Source organism: Herpailurus yagouaroundi, unplaced genomic scaffold, assembly GCF_014898765.1.
Source record: "Herpailurus yagouaroundi ecotype Mexico unplaced genomic scaffold, PumYag 28, whole genome shotgun sequence".
Classification (NCBI taxonomy): Eukaryota; Metazoa; Chordata; class Mammalia; order Carnivora; family Felidae; genus Herpailurus; species Herpailurus yagouaroundi.
In genome coordinates, this window is record NW_024412376.1 from 126,891,502 (window position 1) to 126,898,488 (window position 6,987).

Genomic DNA, 6,987 nt, shown 5'->3' on the forward strand with positions numbered 1-6,987 from the left:
GATACACGTATCCCCTCGAATTGGAGTTTGAGAGACAGCACATTCCTCAGTGGGGGAGGGGCAGAGGGCATCCCAAGCAGATTCCATGCTCAGCCCTGAACTAACTCAGGGCTCCACGCCACCACCGTGAGATCATGACCTGAGCAGCACTCAAGAGTCGGAGCTTAACCGACTGAGCCACCAGGGCGCCATATCTCGTTCTGCTTTGAACCACATTGTTTTTCTGACAGAGTTGTGTCTAGGAAGAAGCCCCTGGATAGTCTCCTTTGGGAGCTTATCCCTTCCTTAAAACACCATGCTTTCTTGAGTGATTGGACTGTCCTCCCAACTATTAAGACAAAAGCCGGCTGAGGAAGCTTGATTGCGAAATAGCAGCTTAAATTCAGGCCCCAATATTGTGCTTAAAATGAAGGTCTCACTTTTTGCCATCTATTTTTATGGGATTCGTAGGCTATTGTACCTGCATAGTCCAGGCCCTTAAAGCTGGCCTGCCTTGATATGGGTCAGAACAACACGACTGACCGCATAAAAAGAGAGGGCCCTCTGACTTTTTCTGCAGGTCGTCAAAGGCAACAGGATGTTCACTGGGAGGTGCACGGGGTACAGCTTGGAGACTCTGAACTATCAGAGCAACTCCTTCTTCCTTCCCGTCTCTGACAATGCTCTGTGCTCTGCCCAGAAGGGCTGGAGACGGCAATGAAGCTCACTGGGGTTCTACTCATACCTCGAGGGACTGCATAAAGATCCACTCCTTTAGAGAAAAAAGAACCCGCCTCCGATTCCAGGCCCAGAACCAGAATGATCAGTCCTGAAGCAACCCGTGCCCTGTAGCATCTGGACCATCAGCTCATTGAGGAAGTATCATGTTTGATACATAACTCCCACCCCCGACATTCCAGGATCAAATATTGAATGGAACTTTAAAGGTAAAGTCAGATTTAAAATAATTATTTGGTGAATTATTTCATAAAAATAAATGAACATAGAGCTGACTGTCCAGTTTTAATGAAAAGTGGTTAGGTGCAGCTAATAAAAAAAGGAGAATTAGCACAGCTTTAACCAGTTGTGCTGGAAAGCATGAGCCCATGGGTTCTGGTAATTCTTACCCGGGATCTGGTGCAGAAATCAGAAACGCTTTTCAAATCAAATGTAAAGTTCCAAAAGGAACAAAAATGAAAAATCACCCCTCGCTATCTGTTTTTGGAAGAGAGAATGTTTTATTAATACTAGATATTGCCCATCAATTCTTTGCACGCATATAAAGTTAAGTCTTTCTCTGTAGTTAATGCCTTTAATAACTAGTGCAAATATTGCAGTCATTTCTTATATCTCATTGATTTGAAAGTTCATTTTCCATTCAAGTGCAATGCTTTGTTTAAAGAGCAGCTACCTGAATACAGCTGTGAAAAATCTAGAGTTACATACACCTTCATTGACTATTTTTAGATTCACTAAGCAATATTTGCTTTCTCTGTCTCGAATGTATATGCAATATACATATATATGTATAGGTGTGTGTGTGTGTGTGTGTGTGTGTGTGTGTGTATTCCAGAAACATAGTGAATATACTTAATGCTCTACCCAGAAGGGCCCTGTTGTTACAAATATCTTCAATCTGAAAAAAAGGAAAATGGTACTGTTTCCAGACTCTCTGGACTCTGCAAATACCAAAATTACTATAGGTACACTTCTGTTTTGCCTTAGCTACAGCTTATTTATGCTGATCACATTCCCTGAATGATATCTCACACCCTTCAGCAAGGAGGAGGGACTGTTGATTCAGGTGGCTGGTGAGAAATAATGTTGATAATTATGCAGGAAACAACAAGTCACTTCCCCTCCATTCCCCCTTCCCCCAAATTTGTCATTCTATTCTTTCTTACAGATGACATAGGTAACTGAACTGCCTCTGGGGAAGCATTGTTCCAATTCGGAGCAGTTTCAAGCAGTTTCCGGGTGAACAATGAGATCAGAGCTGTAAGAGCCCACCAGGTTCTCCAGCCTGATTCTGTCGAGGAAACTGAAGAGCAGGTAAGTAAATTTATGTGCCCAAGGTCACTTAGCTAGTTCGCGTTTCCAACCGGAACTCACTTCGGACATCCCGCATCCATGCGGACAGTCCTCCCCTTCGTTCTGCCGTTCCTGCTGGGTATGGAAGCCCTGCTCCCCAGGAGATTTAGAACATTCTTCCCAGGATGGCACAGCATCTCCAGACACCCCCGCCCCAGAAAACCGTCCGCCTGCTGCAGCAACTGCCTGCCTGTGTCCTCAGGGCTACACTCCCTGGGACAGGGGTGGTCCCCCACAGGTGGCTGTAGCCCTGTGCTTTCCACCCTTCCCGCCTAAACTTCTTCTTGCCATCTGGGCTCCACGCACCATCTTCCAGGGCCCTTCCACGTTCGCACTCACCATCACCCCGCATGGGGGGCGGTGGGGCTGCATTTCGCCTCTCCCCATCCTCCCTATGCCCACAATGCCTTTTCCCTCCGTGGGCCGGGCAGCAGGGACGCTATAGCCATAGAATGCTAACTGCTAAAACTGCCTGCGTTGATCCCCATCCCCCCTTTTGTTGTTGGTTTTTTGTTTTTTTGTTTTTTTGTTTTTTTAATTTAAGTAACGCTGAAGCTGTTCCTGCCACAGCAGCCCTGACCCAGCTGGCAGAGGCCCATCTGCTCCGAGACCGGCCTCCCTGCCTCCTTCCAGCACCACACGGCGGCTGGACACTGAGGACCTCGCTCCCCTCCCGTGGAAAGACCGAGCACAGCAGAAGACCTTGAACCGACAAGAAATGCTCCATCCCTGTTTACCGAGGGCGACTATCTGCCGGCCGGCAAGCCACCGTGATTTTCATCAGGGCGGCCGGATTTAGGAAATACAAATACAGGACGCCCGGTTGCGTTTGCCTTTCAGGTAAACAAATACTTTTTTTTTTTTTTTTTTTTTTTTTTTTACTATTCAACTATGTCCCATGCAGTACTGGGGGCCTACCTATACTAAAATATTATTATGTGGCTGAAATTCTGATTCACCGGGGTGACCTGCAGTTTACCTGGCAACCCCATTTTAACATTCCACCAAAATGAACTGAAAAAAATTTTCCCGTGCAGCACAGGGTCTGCAGTTGCAGCCAGGGTGGAGGAAAGCAAGTACGGCTGCGATGCATTTGCCGCAGCAAAGAGGTGATTAGACGTCTGGTATGTTCTGCATTAGGCATTAAGCACATGCCACCCGTGCCTACCAAAGTGCCTCCTTCAAAGCCTGGGCAATGATTTACAAAGCAGTAAAAATGGAAATTCACTCACCCCCAAATCCAGCCGGGGGGCGGGGGGGGGGGGGGGGGGGGCGGGGAACATCAAGTCCTGCCTGCAGTTACCAAGGAAAAAGAGAAACAAACTGTGACAAAACCGAATCACTGCAAAAGTGTTTCCTTGCACAGAAGCAGAGCGCTGATAACAGGGGGAGTGGATTATGTAACAGCTTGCCATCTCCAAATGGAGAGCCTTCCTGGGATCCTTCCGTGTTGGAGGTGCTGCGGCTTGTGGTCACACACACACCCACACACACACACACACACACACACATTCTCCACCTACTCCCCCACCTCCCGGCTTCAAAATGCATCAGCTTTGACTTTGGCTGACTCAGCAGTCTGGAACGAATTGCTTCCAGTCAACTTTGCGGCTCGCTTAAAATGCCGTAAGGACTACTTTGACTCATGCGCAGAAACAGTCTTGTATTTATCCTACAAGTCAACGGAAGGCCTCTGATGGGCAAAATACTGTGCAAGCCAGTGAGGGAGGATGGGATGTGGGGTGTGACGGAGGACGGGGTGGGACAGGACCGACACAGTCCTGTCCTCAGAGAGCTCAGAATCCAGAGTGAAAGACTCCCAAAGACGTGCTTCCTGCACCAGAAGTACAAACATGTGCTGTCCAGAAAATCAGTTCCACATTTGGGAAGGAAGAGGTGAAGACAAGGGGGTAGGAATGCGAAGCCAGGGAGGTAGGAAACATGCATGCTGGACTCTTGTCCATTTTATAAAGTGATGTATGCATGCAGGCAGGAAGAATCTCAATGTATTGTCTAAAGCACATGTGCGGGGCGCCTGGGTGGCTGGATCAGTTAAGCATCCGACTTTGGCTCAGGTCATGATCTTGCAGTTCGTGGGTTGAAGCCCCACACTGGGCTCTGTGCTGACAGCTCAGAGCTTGGAGCCTGCTTTGGATTCTGTGTTTTCCCCTCTCTCTGAGCCTCCCCTGCTTGTGCCTCTCTCTCTCTCTCTCTCAAAAATAAATAAACATTTTAAAGCACATATCCAAATAAATAATGTTAAACTGAATTCAAAAGTACAAAAATGTAATGGGCTACAGCCTTACTTCTGTCAGTAGAGGAAAACTCAATGTATAAATTGATTCGATTTACATTTCAGTTACGAAGGCCCGGCCATTTAGGATGGTCTAAATCTAAAGACGGAAGCATGCGGAAATTTTGTCTTTGAGTACATAATGTCATGAACTGTGTGAGCACAACTCAAAACACTGGAGGAAATGCTAATGTACACCTCTTTGCCTACGAAGAAGATTGCTACTAAGCAAAACATGAAATATTTCTTTTCAGACATCTGAATCCCAACCCAGAAGTGAATGTACAAACTGCCGCCTTGTTATTTTCCAACGAAAATACAGGGATAGTTTCCATGCAGCCACCAGGCGGTATCACTGTCCTGTAAAACCTTCCAGCTCAGCACCCCCCCCCTTGGCCCACAGCACCCCCGTGCCACCTTCCCTGCCTGCCTCCCCCGCAAGCCGACTACCTGCCACTCTCATTTCACCTCTTCAGCCACACTGGCTTTTCTCTCCGATCCCAGAACATGCCCAGGGTGGCCCCACTGCAAGGCCTTCCTGTTTGCCGTTTCTTGGGCACGGAGTGTTCTGTCTGTGGTTCTTGCCATGGTTGCTCATTGTAATAAAGGTCTCAGCTCATAGCTCACCCTCGCAGCTGGGCTTTCCCATCTCATCCTGTCTGAGGTAGCATACCCCATACAAAGCATTCTTTATCACATTTTACCATCGTCTTCATACTTCCTAGAATTATCTGCCAAATTATCATTTCAGTGTCTGTCTTCCAATAAGGGCAAAAATCTTGTCTTGGTCACGATAGCATCCCTTGGGCCAAGGACAGTACTTGGCACAAAATAGGTGCTCGACAAACATTTGTCGATTGAACAAATAAATTCCAACTCCCGAGAGTTGCGCTTACGTTAGAAAGGACACACATATTCACAATGGGAACCAGGCCCCAGACTTTTCACTTTCAGAAATGCCCAAAGGAAAATGCATCCAATTTCCGCTAATAACAACCGTGTATGATTTATTGGGAAGAATTCTTGTGCTCTAGAAAATTTCAAAATTAAAGGAAGAATGTTTATTCTTCCTGACTTTCAGTCTTTTTCTTCACTTAAAACATTTCAGGGGCACCTGGGTGGCTCTGTCGGTTAAGCGTCCAACTCTTAATTTCATCTCAGGTCATGATCTCATGGTTCGTGAATTTGAGCCCCACATCAGGCTCTGTGCTGACAGCGCGGAGCCTGCTTGGGATTCTCTCTCTCTTCCTCTCTCTCTGCCCCTCCCCTGCTTCTCTCTCTCTCAAAAAATAAACTAAAAACAATTTTTTTAATAAAAAAAATTAAGACATTTTCATAAAATTTCAATAGTGAGGGGCACCTGGGTGGCTCCATCGGTTAAACGTCCGACTTTGGCTCAGGTCATGATCTCATGGTTCATGAGTTCAAGCCCTGCATCGGGCTCTGTGCTGATAGCTCGGAGCCTGGAGCCTGCTTCGGATTCTGTGTCTCCCTCTCTCTCTCTGCCCCTCCCCCACTCACACTCTGTCTCTCTCTCTCTCTCTCAAAAACAAACATTATAAAAATTTTCTTTTTACTTTCAATAGCGAGGCCTACCAAACCCCTGCCTCTCTGACAATTTTCATCATTGAAAGATGGTTGCTTTTACCCCACCTTTATAGGCTTTGGAGAAAGGAAACCCACTTCTAAGTGTATCTTTAAAGGCACTAGGCAAGGATTCCTATGGCATCTAGATCCGTGGTGGTATCTATACTAGTCTTTGGTCTCTTGAGTTTGACGTCTTCCTCGGCCTCTTTCAGCACGTTAGCCAAAGTCCTGTACTGGGCCTGGCTTCCCACCCATGCTTGGACACCACCTTGATTTCCGTATGTCCCACATGCCTAAGTGACAGTCACCAATGGAAGTCTTTTATCATAATCCTTGGTGTTCTCATCAGCAAGTGTATCTTGAGATTAAACACTCTTCAAGGGCGAGGACCAGGTTTATAGAATTCTCTCAGTACAACCTCAGTCTACAGGACAGGGAAGGTGAGTATAGTCAGCGCACAGAGGGCCTCCCTGCATCTAATTAGGTGATTTCCGTTCTCTCTCTTGTTACCATAAAAAATCTTTTACAGACTTTGCACACAACACTGGCATACATGAATAATCTTGAAAACTTTAAAACTAAGGACAGCTAATAGTTTTGCGTTCCTCCCGCTGCTCTGTTGAAGCTCATATCAAATCAGAAATTAGATTATCTGGAGCCAGAAAGGCAATAGGCAGCTGCTTGTTTCTGGAAACAGCCACCTGGCTTTGTCCATGTTCAGGCTCCACAGCAGCCATGGATTCAAGCTGTCTACAATAAGAAAAGAGGAAAACGCTACAAAAAGCCACCCCTTCCCACCTCCAAATTCTTCACCGGGACTTGCTTGGTGCTTACAAGACAGGCTGGGGACACGGTGGTGAGGCTGGTGTGTGCCATAACCAAGGAACACTGAGTTTAGGGAAGCACTTCTTACAGAGCAAGCCCGCTCTTTGGGGGAAGAGGCTACCTCATCCCTCGCGCGGCTCCCTACACACTCAACCCTGAGAAGTGGCCAGGAGGAGGCGTGAGAGCCTTGCTCACATTCTTGGCACACCCAG

At 47.0% G+C, this 6,987-nt stretch overlaps 1 long non-coding RNA gene across 1 annotated transcript; it reads left to right on the plus strand.

Annotated features, from left to right (window-relative positions):
- On the plus strand, positions 1-4,164 carry LOC121035928 (uncharacterized). The gene is made up of 3 exons (XR_005793147.1): positions 1-926; positions 1,886-2,308; positions 2,615-4,164. It is a non-coding gene; the product is annotated as an uncharacterized LOC121035928 (long non-coding RNA).
- Positions 4,165-6,987: the final 2,823 nt, after the last annotated feature.